We start from the raw sequence: 17,377 nt of genomic DNA, 5'->3' as shown, positions 1-17,377 counted from the left end.
CGCGTTGCTGGTGGTTTGGGAAACGCGAGCATAGATTGCGGCGCCTGGCAGGCGATTCTGCGTATTCACGCCATTGCAATGATGATTCTGTGTGCTTTAACACGCTTCCTTACGTAATACGTAAATTTCCTTTCGTTCGCTTATGACATGTGTCTGTGGCGTTAAGCCTGTGCCACGAGTAATGCTTTCACCTCCTCTTCTCAACCGACTCATACGTAATCGGAAGCTTGATTATTGTTATATGTTCACTTACTGGCGTGAACGCGTTAGTGACTCCATTATTATTAAACATTCATCCGGTCTAATGCCTACATCAACTTCAATAACTGGAAGGTATCTTGGCTGATGCGGCCAACGCGCTTCAGTAATGCAAGGACTCACTAATGAAGTACTTCAGTGGTGAAGAACTGCACCCGACATGCGCCAAAGCTTGGCCGTCGAAAGTCAGCGTGCAAAAAACGTTTAAGAGCATGTCTCGAAGCCACGCTTAACCGTTACGCTGTGCACACATCCTCGCAAGTAATAAGGAAAATCAGTGTATAGTACATAAAATTCATGAACGCAGCCCTGGCCCAGGCTGCGATCCCATTTTTTTCTTTCTGAACGGCAGCGCTCCTTGTTTCGCCGGCAATTTCAACAGTCAGTAAGAAATTTAAGGAAAACGAGTGAGAAGGCGAGTGAAAGCGAGAGCATCGATTCGACGCGGCGACAACCGTATTGCATCCAGATTGCGGTCTGGCATCACACGCTCCACGGTCGTCGGCTGTATTCGTTTTCCTTCGAGGAAAAAAAAAAAAAACGTTTGAATAGCGTAGGATTAGTAAACCTTGCGAAACTTGATTGGCGGATGCACGAGGCGCAACGTCATCGCTGACCTCGACTGGCAAGCGTGACCTTCGGGGTCTCCGTATGGTTCACGCGTATGTTGCCGTTTGACTAGGAAAGGGCTTTTCCGATGTCCCTTACATTTGTTTTCAATTGGTGCACCCCTGTGGCTAGTGCTGGCGTGGTTTTCACACTAGGTGATGTGTCCGCAGGCCTTCTATAAAAAGACAGGAACGAAATGAGGTTGTTTTGTGCGATCAAATTTAGTCTCGCACGTGCGTCAACTGTTCAGAATCAGAATCAGGTTATTCGGGACAAAAATTGGGATAACAACATGATAATTATGTACAGAAGGAGGTCCCGTAGTTAGAAATTGAAATGGGACCTCCTGTGCATGGTGACTAGAATTAATAGTACAAACAACAATTGCAACATATAGAATTTACGATAAGAAATGTTTTTGGGAGACAAGTCATAAATGAACAGAAAAGCATGCAGATGAATTCATTAAACAATAACAAGGCTTCGGATTACTCAACAGTAGGTGAAACTAAAAAAAGGAGCTTAAAAAAGTTTTCTGAAATGCGGGAGACAAAGTTAAAGATACAAATATAGAAACAAAGTTAAAGTTAAAGATACAACACATACTACACTCAAATAGGAAAGTCGGAGGAAGCTAAAAGAAAGGACTTAAATTCTGTATGAAATCTGTGAGCTTTGAACAATTTTACAGGAAATGGTAATGCCTTCCATAGAGATAAAGCTGAAAAGTGTAATGACTGCTTTCCATATTTGGTGCGAACGTAGGGTAAAATGAAGTTCATGTTGCCTGCAAATCTAGTATTATATTATTGTTTAATGCCCTAAATATAGATACGGCCAGGTGATATTTAAGGAGATCACTCACATTCAAATAATTATGTGCATGTAATAACTGATTTTCGCTAATGCTACGAGGTGAAAATGTTATTAGACGAATAGCTCGATTATAAATGACTTGCAACGAAGTTAGGTGACTGTTATAAGTGTTTCCCCACGATTCAATATCGCACTCAGCTTTTTTTTTATCTCTGTCACGCGCTTGTTCCTTCCGCGTGTACTTTACGGCAGGAACAATCATGTTTTGCATAACATTATTCATAAATGTCTGAGTACTAAAAGTGTAAAAGAACGAAGAAGGTATTCTTACAGAAAAAAAAAAATACCGCTGGTTCGCATAAATAGGAAAATAGGTGGACCAACCAGGAAATTGTAGAATCGTTGTTTCTGTCATTATTCTGCAGCCAAGGTGTATGTGAAACTTGGTTACGAAGGATCGGTATTGCAAGATATTAACGAGCAAAACACCGCTTGAGAGAAAGCGCAAAGGAAAGAAATAAGGAGATAAGCGATCGGACAGAATGCCAAGACGCTATACCCACAGACTAAGAAGAAACATTGAGAAATGAAGGCGGCTAAATGCGAAAACACCCGTGTACTTAGATTTGGGTGCACGTAAAAGAACCCCAGCTGGTCCAAATTTTGCGGAGTCCCCCCACTACGGCGTGCCTCATAATCAGAGCGTGGTTTTGGCACGCAAAGCCCCCTTAAACAAAGAACATTGAGAAATCAATGGAAAACTTCAACATGCACTGTATATTGACTAGTGAGGGAGGTGTGACCTTATTTACCAATAGCCACCGAGTTTGGCTATTGCTGATCCGCTGCATAACCCCATATTACGCTGTTTGCAGGTATTGGTGAATTTCAGCTTTATGTTTGGCAGGATGTTTTGGCTTCTCAGCATATGCCAAGCGCGCCAAGTACTCGGTTACCGAAAGCATGACGAGCAATTCCGTTGAGCCTTTAGTCAAAAGAAGAAGAGAGATACAAACAAAAAAGAAGCCTTGGCAAGCCTAACTGCAACTCCTTTGATGAGTTTGAACGGTGCCAAATCATTTACAGATTTGCCGCAACCATCGTCCTAGGCGAAACTTCGTTTGCTTGTACCATAATCATCTTTCTGAGTATACTGCGTGGACACACGTACTACGAAACATAATTGATGTGCAAAGCACGAACTTTCCGTCACTCTTTCCGCTACGCGCAATTTGCTTCGCGATGCAAATGGTCAGCTCTTATGACGCCGGTAACCATCGATCATAGCGAATGCGGCGCGCATATTGAATATTGTGCTAGATAGCAGGTCGGGATCTGCCTAACGAACGCGCTTCTTCAAGTTCGATATTTCTATTGGTCTGCCGCCTCGGAGTTGGTAGATTATCCTCACGACTTGCGCATATAGCATTTTTCGATACTAGTTTTGCTTTAGCCTCCACCGTGCCTTGTATATAGCGTAAAAGAGTGTAATTTGTTGTCTACCAAGTTCAGTTCCGTGCAGTGGTTTGCAGACGTGGGTTGTGATCACTGAACGATTAACGAAAGTAAACAACAATGCTACTGTTCTCTTGAAGACTACTCTTGTAACCAGTACGAATCTGAGTTCAAACCATCTACGAATGCGTCTTACACTTTAAGCGCACTCATAATTGTCACTCCAGCATGTATCACAACCAAATTTGAAGACTGACTGCCTGGGGTGTCTTGTCTTATCTTTTTGTGTTTTTTTTTTCTTTTTAAATAAAACGTGCGCCTACTGCAGCGCCGTTTTGTTCACTCTAGTTAAAGAAAACAGAGAAAATTGACAGCCTAATTTCTCCGCAGTGCGTCTTTCTTCTTGTGCAATCACTGTGAATCAAGAGCGGTTGGCTTAAGGTTTCTTTTATTCTTTTACGCACTTTTTTGCCTGAGGCGATATACGGTTGCCTTATGGCGAAGGTGAGCTGTCTTTGGTTGGTCAGAACGCGATGTCACTTTGTTGCCCGTTTTCACAACTTGGACATTGGCGGGGTGAAGGTTTTATAGCTATTGTAGATGTTGTGCTGTCCGCGAGCCATGCGTGTTATTGGTAGATGAAGGGTCAGGGGCGACGTAAACACAACGAGAATGCTGACAGAACCGGCTTGTAACAAGCAAAACAAGGCGTCCATTCACGAACAAATAAGTCTTAAGACGTGTCCAGCCTTCGTAACACACTGCAGCCAACTGTAGCGAGCGAGACGAAGCGCCGAGGTGCGTGGCAGATGCGCGTGAGAGCTGTGGCCGGATTGCCTTGTGCGCGAAGGGCAGCCATCCTCGCGATGAATAATGCTCGTCGCTGGCTGCTCCACTGCGAGCGGCCAGTGAGCGCTCCTGGAGAGCGCTGCCTTGACCCCTTCCCCAACCCGCGTCCCCACGATACCGTTCTGTTCACTCGTACATGAGCCATAACTGTTTAACCGCGAGCTCGAGACACAGATGTTTGAGTAAATGCGCGCGCTTTGTAACACTCGCGCAAGCGACAGCCATCTGCCAGGTACTTACGTAAGCGCACAAAGGACGTTGATGGAAATGTCATGCGGCGGGTGATGTCGCTGACGTAATTGTCAGGATCCCAACCCAAACTACAGACGAGCTGCAAAGCTATAGTTACTTCGAAGACAATGCCTGTTCACTTGTACAGTTCGGAGTTCCTAAATAAATTTTATAGGTGTTAAACATTTCTTTGTGTCGTTATAGAAACACAGACGCTTGAATAAGTCAGAAACTACGGAATGCCTAAGTTATGTCGATTTCTGTACACCTGTCATACCCGTGTATGATGTAAAATGCTCTGTTATAGTTATTTTCTATATAAGTTTGCGAATCGCCCGACATTCGGTTTTTTAGACACGATATAAAATGTGCAGATGAGGTTGGCCAGAGGAAGTTGTGTTGGTTGGCCCTATAAGTGCATTTACTTGCAGTTGTGTGGTCTTACCTCCTCCTCTAGCTCTCACGCTCTTCTGTGCCGTGACACGATTTTATCTCGCATCTATACTAAATAAGTCGAACTAAAAGCTCTCAGTCGTGGCGGGAAAATGCTATGTTTCGTTCTCACTGGTAATTGCGTACTGCTCCTTCGGAAAAACAAGCTGGTTGCGACACTTCTAAGAAAACTTATAGACGGCTCCTATGCTCTTCAGAAAGTAACGACCTCTGTCACACCAACGTTGACACGAGAGAGTCACGCGTCCAAGAAGGGAAGGCAGCACATGCGGTGGTAAGGAAGCACCGACTTCTTCAGGAAATCCATTCCGCGCATATGGCTGAACATCAAAATGCCAGGAATACCGTGGGGCACTTTTGTTTATATTAGATGGCACGAGCTGCTCTTGGCCTCCTATCGGCTTTAGCGCGTCACGTACATCAGCGCATGCCCACTTTGTAGTTGTCCTTTTAACCCATCTGTATTTGTCTTTAAGAATATAATCTATTTCGTTTCTAATTATCAATAATAGTGTTTAATTATCATTCGTTATTATTAATAATTTATAAGATTTTCGCCGATACATAAAACCATCCTCCTTTCTAAATACCCGACGTCGGCCGGTAATCTTCTTAATTCCCCACAGCTTTAGCGCTTAAGTGATCCGTGGTTCTTGATTACCGCGGCTTCCTCCCTTGCTGGCGCGCGCACGTTCATTTCATTTCTTCTTACTTTCTGCTCTTCTATACTCTGCTCTGTTATTCCCTTCATCCCGTGCACAGGCGATGTTTGGAGTCTACTGTGCGTTTACCTCCCTCTCATTTCCCGCTGTATCGTGGCTTCACAGCCGACAGCGGCGGTGTAACACAGCTGCTACAATGACTTGGTCGAGCCCCTGGAATTGCGTTTCGGTGAGGAAAAAGTCGCGCTGCCGGCGCCCATCGGGAGATGCGCGACCGCGCACATGCCAGGCTGGGAAGGCGAGACGCGAGAAAAGCTGTGCGAGCTCGGAATTTTAAGGCGATGCCCTCGCACGCGCCTGGGACAGCCGTCGCCCTTGTGCGTGAGTGTGCGCGCGCCGCGACCGACGACGTGGAGTAGCGGCGGCTTCGAGTCGTGCCAGCCGGTATGGTTGCACAACGGTTCGCCGCCGAACGGCGCGTTTGCTGACTCGCGCTGCCTTGGAAGAGCTGGTCTTTCGCGACTAGAGCGCGTCGTAATATACAGGACATGGGCGTGCAGCGCTGAGGATCTTTTCTCGAGGCTGCCCCTTGAGCGCTTGCATTTCAGGTTGGCCCTTGCGCGAAGCGTAACAGAGCGAAGCTGAGCAAGCGAGCGAACGACGAGCGATTTGGCGCGCGGAGTACGAGCTGGCAAAAACAATAACTCCAAAATGAGCGCAAGCTAACGGTACCGTTGCGGAATACTACGAAAAGAGACAGGAACGAAGAACTACGTAGAAATTGCCAGACAACGCGAAGCCGACTGACGCAGGCAATTAACGCGCGGAGCGTATGCTATTACTGTACACCACACGTACAGTGAATTGCTTCATAGCCCTGTCTGTAATTGTTCATAATGACACACTGCACCCGACAGGCTGTGCGTAGGCGCAAGTTCTTTTTACTGCCTTCCACAATCACATATGTGAACACTCTTAAGTGTGCAGTGTTAGGAGCTGGAAAACGTTCGAGCAAAACGGTGTTTCGCGAGATGCTAGAACAAAGGGTTCGAGGGAGGTGAAAGTCAAATTTTTGTCCCTTGCCGTCTTTTTCGTCGTGTTACAATTGCTTCATTAGTCTTCCCACGTCGTCTGCGTGGAGACGGTAAAATTATCCACACCTTTCGGCAATAAACCGAAAATAAGCGCAACGCGCGCTGCTAGTTGGTTTTTTTAGTATGCCAGACGTTTTGCTGAGCCCGGCGCGAGGGTGCTGCAGCCGGCGGCCATTTCATGGAAACGTAGACGCCTCGCTCTCGGCTCTTATCGGCGGCGCAGCGTTGCCTTCCCGTCTGTATCGGTGAGGCCTCTCAGTTCGCGCGCCAGACTTTGCTCTCCCCGCCCTGCGCCTGGTTTTCTCCGCGCGGCTGACTCGGCGTCGAGTGGTCGCGCGAGCGTGCGCCGCCCATGTTTATTCGACACGCGATGCTGAGTCGAACGCTGTTGCGCCGTCCTCTCGACCTGCGCACGCATACGTGTAGCGCGCGGCAGTCTTCTGCAAGCCTTCTGGAACCTCGTGACGAGGTGGCCGAGAAAGCAGCACGACGTACAATCTTCTGGCGTGTAGTACGTGCTGAGCTGTATCAGGCGCGCTCGAACGTCATACGGCGTTTCCTGTACATCCTAGCATCACAATAGTAAACTGGTTGGTGCTGCTGCTATATCTTTTTTTCCTCTATCTGATCTCTTCCTGTGATAGAGTAAGGCATGTGTTGGGTCGTTGGCAGTATGCCGTCTTTATTGCATATGTACCTCCGCTGCTGCTTATCAGTTAAGCTCGATGCTAAATAATCTTAAAACGACAGTGTATTTATTTATTTATTTATTTATTTATTTATTTATTTATTTATTATGGAGGAGAAATGTCAGTTAGAAATACATCTTTCAGACATAGGGTGACGGCGAACATCACTTTGGCAGACAAGGCAGCAAAACCGAATGGCAATGTATATTTATATAACCAAGGAAAATACTTTTCAACAGCAGAAATCACTACGACAGCTATTCACACAGCTGAGCAAGCAATTCCACATGGTGTCACATCAGTTGCTGAATCAACAACATGGGGCTACTGTGACCCTGTGTACACCCACATTGTGCGCTAGTTAGTGAAGAGTTTTTCACTACAAAGCTCTGCAGCCATGCAGTGAGAGCCCCACTGTATGCATAGAGTCATGGTGAGGTCATGCGTAGCGTGATTTTCACGCCTCTGACGACGCACTAACAACTGGTTGCCTCCACCATGCGGAGTGGTGCACCGACACTTTCGCGCTGCTTTTTTTCGTCGCTTGTTCTTGAAGCACCTGCGGCTTCGCTCCATTTGTCCTCTGCACCAATAATATTCGTGCGCCCAACGAAGCAAGCGCAGAGTCTCTCGTCAAGGTATAGAAATTCTTCGAGAAGTATAATTTGTAGAGGCCGTCTCGTGCAAGTGTGAGGAGTCAGGTTGCAGTACGTCAACGGACTCGTGCGCCGTGGCGACATGGACGTATGGATGCCAGCATATCCCAACTTATCTCTTTATGGTACAGTGATACATCGACGTTCGAACAGTTCACGAATTAATGGCTCAGCATGGCCAAGGGCTGGCAAGTTCTTATACTGCATTAGCCACTGCCGGTTACTAAACTACATTTGTATTATCTGCGAGGAAGGGAAAAAAAAGTCAGCAAGGTCCTTTTAAGCCAGTTTCGACTGTCCAACCCTGTCCCTGCAGCCGCCGGCCTGACGTACGTGCGTACAAACCAGCGAGATGTTGCTCGTGTTCAAGAAAAATAAAAGAGAGAGAGAGAGAGAGAGAGAAAGAGAGAACCCGCCCGCTCCGCCTACGCGAACCGGATCCGCTATCTGGTTCGTATCGTGGGTGTCCCGTTGTCTGGTCACCAATTGGCGCGCACGCGCGTGAGTCGTGGAGATTCATTCTTTCGCGGCAACGAGAAAGGTGCTTCTCGTAGTAAACAGCTTATCACGCTGTTCAGCCCGCTTACAGGCGGCGTTCGAGCACTCACCATTATCTCCGCAACCTGCCCCGGTTGCGCTGTCAGGCCACATTCGTTCTCACCTTGCGCTTATCGGCGTCGCCTACGTCAGTGTTTGCGATGCGAGTAAGCGCTTCATTCACGTAAACGTCGCGTGATGGAAGGCTGAAAGAACTAGACGCTAGAATCTTTTCTTTTTTTTCTTGTTATGCACGAGGAAGGTTGGTTTTCGTCGGCAGACGACACACTTTCTTCCCCTCTTTGTTATGGCGCCGGTACATCTTCCCGTTCTTTATTTGTCTGGCGTTTCGAATTGAGATAAGAGGGCTGTGAGTGTTCCAGACTGCGGTGACTGATTCGCTTCCATCGCGGTTTCGCTTATTTCGTGCGATAAATCGGCGCGCTGCTGTCTGGCTAGTTTGCACTTGGAATGCGTGCTTGGTTCGTGATCAGCCACTGTGTCTCCATCCCCGCAGGTCGCGTACGACGCCGAGTAGCTTCTGCGGGAACCACACTGTGTTGTAATGCGGGTATTATTGACCGAGGAAATTGCTTCCACTAGATCTTAATGAAAGGAACCGGATAACCGGCTACTTGGCTGTCCAGAAGTGCTAAAATAGGAGAAAGGAAATTGGAGACAGAGAGAGAGGACTTTCGCTTGAGAGACTTTTTTACCAATTGTGGTGCCCCCCCTCCCCCGTCTACTAGTGGCCATCGCAAAATAGTTCATGCTGACTGCCGTATTTAGTGAACTTTTTTCAAAGATTTATTTGTGCGACTAGTAAGCATTGTTTCTTTCCAGAGCTAACTTCCACTGAATCCTCAATACACATGCATGGCGTCAAGAAAAAGAAAGAGAGAGGAACCCGCAGCTACAATTAATTATCTGCAAGCCTGGCATGCGTATTTCTTATTTCGTGTCTTTTATTTCTTGTATCTACAATATATACAGGCCATAGGGACCATGCAACTGGCTTCGAAAGAGCTTGTCTTCTTCGCAAAGACCCAATGGTGGAGCGTATGTTTTTTAAAGTGCGAGTTTTTTTACGCACAGGAATCGTTCTTGTGCTCGTCTGTGTCGCAGCATAAATGGTGTAGTTGGTTAGTTTTATTATAGCATCTCTTTTGAGAGCCGACGCAGCGAAAAAACTTTCCTCACTTGGCGCGTGACCTAACATTAGCTTAGTGGGATTCATTCGAGTTCACAAGGGCACGCCTCCATACCCTGGACCCTAATTTATAGCTCCGCAATCCGCCCCGACCTTCCACGACGTAACTGCACCCTTCTAGTCCGTCTATGACTTGGAGTAGCATATTCAAATGCGTACTCCTTCCTTTCTTATCGGAATGGCCAAGAGCCCACTTTGTAACTTCTGCGGGTGCAATGAAACAATTGCGCACATTCTTTTTGAGAAAAGAGCAGCCGTCTCAGCCACCCTATATACAAACTGGACAAGCGCCCAATAACAGAAAGCAACACCCTTGGAAACTGGCCTACGCGAACATCAGTGCGATCCGCTATGAAGGCGTTGCTGCGGTACTTAAAAGACGCGGGACATTCTGACAAATTGTGACTGTACACTGTGTGACGCAGGATTGTACGGTGACACTGCGTAACACTAGGAACGCCTTTGCAGACTGCGTGACAGTGCCCCTAGAAGCAGTTCATGTGTATCGTGTGTACGTGTGTGTGTGTTTTTTTTTTTTCACCTTTTTTTCTTCATATTTTTTATCCTTTTCTCTCTCTCACCTATCGCATCCCTTTGCCCCTACCCCAGTACAGGGTAACCAACCGAAGATAATTTCTGGTTAACCTCCCTGTCTTTCATTTGCCTTTCTCTCTCTATCTCTTTATTATAGCATGAAAGATTTCGATATTATAATCAATGGCACTATAGGAGACAAATGCCGTTAACCTTTCCGACTTTTGGCAGTTATGCTCTCTCTCTAATGACTGAGAAAAAGAATATAGATCATTATAACATATCTGCGCCATAGCCAGATGTGAAAGAAGGCTGCGTGGAACACGCACGTGGAAATGGAAGCCGCGTCGAACCCACCCATTGGGCAGCCTTGCAGCACTTTACGAGAACGCGTAATATGCTTGTAGTATCTTGTTTGAGCCGTGCAGAATAAAAAAAAATGATAATAATAATTTTATGGGGTTTTACGTGCCAAACCGCGATCTGATTAGGAGGTACGCTGTAGTGGGGGACTCCGGAATAATTTTGACCACCTATATGGTTCTTTAACGCGCACTTAAAACTAAGTACATGGGTGTTTTTCCATTTCGCCCTCGGCGAAATCCGGCCGCTGTGACCGAGATTCGATCCCGTGGCCTCCTGCTTAGCAGCGCAGCACCAAAGTCACTAAAGCAAGCACGGCGAGTGAGCCGTGAAGCCGGGATTGCCTCGGTGACATATGCGCAAATGACACCAAATGTTTGATATAATGTAGGGACCTCTTCAACTACAAGCACAGCGGATTCACCAAGGCGCATGGTATCCGCTGCTTGCTAGCGCAAGTTTGTCAGCGTGTACATGAAGCGGCGATTGATGAGCAAGAACATGTACGCCAGGGGCAGGTGAGCCCTGAACTTACTGTCGCAAGTAATCTCAGTCGCGGTTTAATGCGAAAAGCATTTAGTTTTTTGCCATCCACGATGAGCTGAGAACTTTGGAGTGTATGCAAACAAGTTTTCAAAGGTCCCCAGCTGAGCACTGTTTGGCCGTAGAACGTCCGGTACGTGCGTGCATGCTATACGGTGCAGCCAGAAGACCGCGCCGCGTGCACTTATTCCACTGTGCGCCCCCCCGGCGAGCCACCGGGCGCGCCTGTTGCCTGACCGGATGTGCCAGTTTCCGCTGCACCGCAAGAGTTTCTCTGACCGCGCCGATTGTTTTCAGAGTCGCTCATTCAGAACGCGGCCTTTCTGCGGCCGCTTAGGGGTCCTCCCGGAAATTCGGTCCCCCCATCATCCTCCCCTCCTTGCGCGCTTACGGTTGCTCCTTGCACTTGTGCTCCGTGTCTCTCGCTCACTATCTTTCAGCACCCGCCCCCCTCTGACGTAAGCGCTCGCCAAGCTTTCTGTCTGCCTTCTTCCCTACGCACCATTCACGGTCGTGCTCTAGTGCGTTATGAGTGCTTTTAGCGGCCAAACCTTTGTCGATGTTGTTTGCGGACGCGTGGACCCAGTGAACCTGGGACAGGAAACGGGATAAGACGATCTCGTGTAAGTACGAGTAGTGCTCCTTGGCGCGGCTACGACGGCTGATCACGTGGAAGAGACCGGTACTTGAAAAGCGGCTTTGGACGCCGCGTGGTCAGTAGCTTGTTTACGTTTGTTCCTCGTAAGTCTTCAGTTCTGTTACCTCCATTTCCTATGGTGGATTAAGACCGAGGAGCGTCAACAGTGCACTCCGAGCGAAAGACATGCCGTCCGCAGAAGAGGAAACCGGATGATAAATGCAAATATTCATCCCTCACTTAATTCATGGAAGTTTTAGAGCCATAGTTACAGCAGTCGAATGCGTCGGTTCTTTACCTGTCCCCCTCCCTTCCCCCTACTTACGATATGAAGGAGTAACATTTGTGTTAGTGGGCTTCTTTAATTGCTGTTTTTCCTTGGCTATAGCATCAGCCCCTGCTACCGGTTTTTCCCGTTTTCTTCACAACCCTTTTTGTTGTTGATGGTTCTAAGGGAAAGGGCTGTTCAGTCAGCGGCCCAAACGAATTCCCTAATTGGTAGCCAAATAGAACACCACTTTTTATTCTTTTTCATCTCCATGAATTCAATGCACCCCGCTTGTGTTGTTTTTATTTTTTCCCTAAGGGTTCTTTAAGCACTGTCTGTTCAAGAGACATATTTCTAATTATTCTGAATCATTTTAAATATATGTAATTAAAATTTATGAGTTCTTCATTTGCAGCCTTCCTGCTACTACTACTACTACTACTACTACTACTACTACTACTACTACTACTACTACTACTACTACTGCTACTACTACTACTACTAATACTACTACTACTACTACTACTACTACTACTACTACTAATTGACCCGAACAGTAAACCAAATCTATGATCTTTTAGGCAACAAACTATAGGTTGACAAACAGCAGACTATTTAAAGTACTTTTTTATCTTGGTCGTTAAACTTCCGCGTCATTGATTTTTTCTCCGTGGTATCTGGTGCTCTTTGGCCTAGCTACCCTTGTGCAACCAGAAAATCCTTCATTACCTAATCGGGTCCAGTATTTATTTTATCTGACGATTATAATGACGTCCATCGTATCTGGCGTAATCACTGAGCAATTAAAGTGTTCAAACGCGGAGCAGGAGGTCGCAGCGATGTGCCGATCAGTCACGTTACATCGAAAGTCTCACATGGAACAGGAATTACTTTTTCGGCCCTGCCACACAAGATGGAAGGATTCCGTTAATCCTCCGACACTCCTCGTAGCTCGTGGGCGCCAGCTGCTGGTTGGGTCAGGAGGAACAAACTTTAGGACACGCGGATGTGCATTACTAAGACCCCAATCATGTATTTAGCCCAGAAAGCGAAAATGCCTTCCTCCTCCGCCAAGTCTCGCTTTCACCTGAGCGGAAGCGCTCGCTCGCGTCCTCCTGCAATAGCTGCTTCCGGTCTAGCCACCGCACATTCGTCAAGATCAGTGCCCGCCGTGGCCTTACGAGAAACACGCTACCAATACTTCTTTGGCGCGGATCCCTATGCGAAGGAGCCGTTAAAATGCACGCTTTAGTTCGCTGCCTTCGATGGAGAGAAGGCGCGCCAGAGAGGAGTTCTGCGGGAGGGACTCACAAAAGAAAGTGGCGGTCCGTTACTGCTGCGCGCAATAATGGAGCGGCCACCGCGCTTCCCCTTTCGTCCAGCCCTCGCCCGCTAGGCTTGGCTTTTCTCGGGGCCACCAGAGAACGGCGGGAGAGCCCAACTTTCTAAGCCGGACGCGCTGATCGCTCCGAAAAGCTGCAAAGGCGGCTGCCCGGAAGCGCTGAAGTGGATTTGGCTTCACATGGCTTGCACTGTCCATGGGTACTGCCAGCCGTTGTTGTTGTTGGCCGTTTGTAGGTCGGAGGACACTGGGTGTACGTTCGCCCCGTTACACGGTTCGCTTTCTACCACCGTAGACATACAGCTTCGCTGGCTGCTGTGTGAACGCCCGGTGGCTTCTGTCGTTAGTACGTCTGCCAGTTCTGGATGACGGGGTTGTTGCGAATTTACAGCCGAGCCTTCAGAAGCGTGGGCGGGAAGGGAACGACGGAGGGCGTGGGCCGTGCGTGCACCGGATACGGAGCTCCTTGAAGCACCGCTTCCGGCGTCACGGAAGCGTGTCGCGCGGCCCGCGTCTTTTACCTTATGCAGCCTTCACTAAAGCACCGCGCTTTAACTGGTTGTAACTGACCGTTTCGTAAGGCAACATTGTACTTTTCGGAACGGTGTGCTATGGGTTAGCCGTTGGCTCTATTATGGCTTGGTAGTACTTTGCTCGGAGACCACCGGCTGGACGTAAGCGTCGTTACTTCTCTCAGGAGCTTCAGGCTCTTTCGCAGGTGTCAGACGTTGTGTTACGGAACATTCTCACCATGCTACATCAGAAATCATTCACAGCGATTTAAAGGCGATTAGCTAACCTATTCATTCATGTGGGAATGAATGAATAAATTTGATTTCCAGGAGGATGGCGTTTTGACCTAACTGCATAAGGGTTAATAGGGTAAGGGAAGGGAAGAGTGCTTCGGAAGCTTTACAGTCGAACGGCTTCCGAGGCCAACTTCTACAGCGATCGGAGGACTCTTTCGGCGTCGGCCTGCGGAGTAGTTGCCTACACTTGGAGGTTGAATACACGACCGCGGCCTTCAGCTGCTTTTGTCCAGGCTTCGTCCACGAACATCTATAGTCCGTACATACGTGTGGTGGTAACCGCGAGCACTGCAGATACGATCTTGCTTCATAATGATGGCTGTCTTGCTGTTACTAAGCGGGCGGCGCTCTTCTTCGAAAGAGGTGCATAATTTAAGTTTTGCCATTTACGTGAGAGCCAAAGAGATGCAATTACGTGCAAAGTTTCGGATTCTTAAATGTTGTTAGCCAATACGTTTGTGTTCCTTGATGTCGTTATTGCTTGGCTTCAAATAAAGCAACTTATCGAGGTTCTATTTACTTACACGTGGTGTGCGGAGAATCATTGTGTTGTCACACCGGGTGCTTTGTGCATGAATGAATAAATAACACATAATTTCATGTCACGCAGAACTGTAGCAGACAGAAGTGTTGCAAAGCTTGTCTTCTCCAAGAAACAAAGTCAACTCACAGCAAAAAGTTGAGAATGCCTCTTATACAACATGTCATTTAATAAAGTGCACGGATACTGGATAGAGAGTCCTGTATTGCCATGAAAATAGATGAAGCCCGGCAGTCCATTACGAATATTCATTTCAGCACGTTACGCCCGCAACGTTTGTCATCTTCACATCCGCGGCATTTGACGCGCGAAGCTTTATCAATTAGCAACTGTTGATCTACCAGCTTATGATGCATAGAGTGGAGTACGTATTCCTATCCGCCAACCAGTTTTCGTCTGCTATTCTGAGTGCTGAGGTGACCGGTAACTAACTTGGCTCTAAGCCGTGAAACAGTTTCGCTTACAGGATTCACGTCTCAGGAATCGAGAATATCCACAGGTGGAAAGCATTATTATAGCTCGCCTGGGCTTTCTTCTCAGCGTGCCTGTAGGAGCTTCGGACACGTGCTACGTTTGCCGTCGTTGAAGCTACAGGTCAGAGATAAGATAAAATGCCGAAATGGGAATGGCGTAAAAGATAAAGATTGCGGTGAAGGGGGGTGGTTGTAGGGTGGCTACAGATGTGCGAGTTCGCGTTATCAGCACCGCCATTCATTCTCTCTGAGCTTCGCACCCGCCGTCCAAACAGGACGGCACTCAGACCGTCGATTGCGCAAACAATGTAAGCAGCGAAGCAGCTGCTTGTGATGGTGCGCTCTAGCCGACGGACTCACGAAGATGAATTAGGCAAACGGGCGAGCGCTTGGAACATTCGATTTTCTGGCTCGAAATATGGAAGGTGCCATTAATCATGGAGAACTGGCTTACCGAGAAGATTATTGTTTTTCTTTCCTCTTAGCGGACGCCGCTATTTAATCACATTCTAAGGGCTGCGACAGAGTGCACGTTAATATATCATATAGCAGCGACAAAAAACAAAGTGGAGTGACGTAATTAGGAAATTCGCAGGCGCAAGTTGGGTGTCATTGAAGATCGCAGGGAGAGGCCTTCGTCCTGCAGTGGACATAAAAATAGGCTGATAACGATAGCATGTTTGTGGACACTAACTCGTCTACTTACAACCCCGCGCCCCTTCCACCCTGCTTGGTGAGTTCCCTTTTTGGGGACGCTCTGTTCACGTGTTTTGTTTATCCACCTGATCGACGGATTCCGGGTCAAAATTAATGCGCTACTATTTACGATTTCGGAGTCGCACGAAAACGTTTAGAGAAGGAAATACCTGACTGCTTCCGCACAACTCGGGGTCCTTCCGAGAACACAAGTTGATCCCGTACACACAGAAAACTCCTGTTCTCCACTTGTCAAAATTGTCTCTGCGCTGAAGCAACAATTGTCTGTGCAGAGCTGAGAAAGCGCGCGGTCAGTTTGAATGCGAAATATGGAGTTCGCGGCAGTCTTGTCCGGATTCTCCGTGTACAACTCAATAAATTTTGTGCGGTGGCTCGTGAAACGAAGATCAATAAGATTGGAATTGAGTTGCACGTGAATTTTCTGAGAACGTTCGTCTCGTAGCAAAGTTTACATGGACCAGCACTGTGGCACAGAAAGGTCGACATTACACGCTTCAACACAGACACACTACAGACGCAGTAAAGACTTCTTTTCTTTTCTTTTTTTTTGATATGGACTTGAGTGAAGGCTCTACTACCCCGGAGCCAGTTATGAATCAAAATGACTCTGAAATTGCGTAGTAACTGTGTACGATAACCGATGGTGGCGCAAAGCTCTCAAGGTTCTCTATATTTACGCGCACGCAGTGAGCAGACAGCCGACCTCGAAGCCCTATGGCGCTAATAAAGCTCGCGCGTTTTGCCAGGCTGGAGAGCTCCAACACGAACTGCCGCCGCGCCTCAGCAAGGCCCAGTGGGCGCGTTATTTCTGGATCCTCCCTGGTTCCAGCACCAGCGCCTACGGCTGAGCCTTCATTGAGACCAGCTCATTAAGCCCCGGGCTTCGCCTGAATGGAGCGACGAGCGCCAGTGGAGATCGCACGTGCTTCGCCGGTTTCCCGTGGAAAGATGCATCTCATTCTCGCATTTGCCGCCGCGTTTTGGAAAGCGTTTTGTTAGCTTTATTCATAATTTTTTTTTGTTTCGTGTAGATTTCACGGCTGTTTGCCGCAAAAGCTGACTCCGCCCGGCACCAGTGCCGCCGTCCTCGGCTTGTCTGCAAAATAAACACGCCGCAGCTGTGCTGCTCTCTGCAGGGAGCATAGTTCAAGGGACGGTATACAAATAGAAGCCAACGTCTCCTCCTCGCGCACGGCTCTCTCCTGAGTCCTCTTTTTGGGAACATATCTTTATTATTTTCTCTCTCCCTCTCGTCCTTTGTTTCTTGTCGGCAAGGGTTGCGGCAGAAAATGCCTACGGATTTGCTTACAGAGCCAGCGATTCCTCTTTCCGCCGAGTCTGCACAGCGGTTTCGCTCCGCCGCCTCTGGTCTGCGGTTTCCCTTTCCTGCGCTCTCGCCGCTCTAGTTTCTTTTTCTCTTTACTTGCGCTCTCTGCACGCACTCTTTCCAAGTTGCCTCCTCTCCTTGATTTTCTTCTCTCAATTATTGTTCACCGCTTGCTCGGTAGATGGCGCTAGCAGTCGCGGTGTGCGTTGTTTCGCGTGCATTCTACTTGTTGGAACGAGCCAGCGTCAGCCAGCGTTTGGCCGTTCGGCTTCAGTTCTCGGTGACTGGACTCTTTTCAATGTAT

General features: G+C 47.9%; 1 protein-coding gene across 2 annotated transcripts in view; it reads left to right on the top strand.

Annotated features, from left to right (window-relative positions):
* LOC126532314 (protein C-ets-1-like) overlaps window positions 1-17,377 on the top strand; it is a 195,769-nt gene that overhangs the window by 81,771 nt on the left and 96,621 nt on the right. The gene's annotated exons all lie outside the window — the stretch shown is intronic.

The sequence above is a fragment of the Dermacentor andersoni genome, chromosome 5, assembly GCF_023375885.2.
Source record: "Dermacentor andersoni chromosome 5, qqDerAnde1_hic_scaffold, whole genome shotgun sequence".
Lineage (NCBI taxonomy): Eukaryota > Metazoa > Arthropoda > Arachnida > Ixodida > Ixodidae > Dermacentor > Dermacentor andersoni.
This window is presented reverse-complemented; position numbering and strand designations above follow the sequence as displayed.